Source organism: Cariama cristata, unplaced genomic scaffold (genome assembly GCF_000690535.1).
Source record: "Cariama cristata isolate BGI_N322 unplaced genomic scaffold, ASM69053v1 scaffold4163, whole genome shotgun sequence".
NCBI lineage: Eukaryota > Metazoa > Chordata > Aves > Cariamiformes > Cariamidae > Cariama > Cariama cristata.
In genome coordinates, this window is record NW_009609987.1 from 32,063 (window position 1) to 33,128 (window position 1,066).

A 1,066-nucleotide genomic window follows, 5' to 3' on the forward strand; every position below is an offset into this window, starting at 1 on the left:
CCAAGCATGATATGTGTTATGTTCCAAAATTAATTCAGGAAAATAGGGTGGGGGGAAGTAGAGGAGGGAGAGTGAAATGGTCATTTGGCAATACCAAAGTACTTAATTTTCATGAGAAAGTTCTCAATATTTTAAAACATTTCCATCTTTTGGACAGAAACCATACACTCTCTAATTACTGGCAATAAAACTAAGGATTTAAGAGCTATGAATGTTACAGTTGGAGGAAACTATAATTAAGGCTGGCAAGGCTCTGTTTCCTTAAGGAAACAGAGAGTTCAGACAGCTTTTGAAAGGAGGTGGTAACTATTTTTCCCATTGAACTTCTATGTAATGATAAATGCATGTTCTCCAGTCTTCAAACAGTAAGTTAAGAAGTAAAGCATGTCCTAAGTAACTTCTTAATTTGTGTTTCTCAATGTGCTGTTTCAGCTCTAGGATGATTTTTCTAGTAATGGTTATCATTTCCTCTGATTGTAAATCAGGATTCCTCAACTCTATATCTTATATCTTCTGCTGAGAAAAAGAGAGGTGTAAAATAAAGTAAAATTTAATGGATATGGTTAAGAAGTAAGCTGGTTCTAAAATACTGCACTGTGTATGTATGTGCATGCACTCTTTTGTAGCCTGTCTGCTTCCAGCAAGCCAGGGAGACTCTGTTACTGCTGAATACAATAGCGGGAAGATTGTTAGTCATAAAAATCAATGTGGCTACACGTAAGTGTTGCCAGTCAGCAGGTCATTACATCCAACCAAGCCTAGACCATCTTGGAATCACCGCAGAAACTACTGGCATATAAATCCCTCTTAGGCTGGTGGGCTTCCCTGGGGCAGTATTTTGTAGCCAGGAAAGATGCTGTGGAAGCTGAAGCTGGGAGTGGTGTTTGCTGCAGCTCCTGAGCTCTGGGACTCTCCCTTTACTGCAGTGTTCCAGTGCTGTCAGGACTTTGGCTGCCCCAGTAGCTTCCCAGGCACTGTGGGGAGAGCAGACTGGCATGTCTCGGTACCGGTCACCGGGGGCTTCCCTTTAGCCCCCACAATACTATGAAAGAGAGTGCGGGTGTAC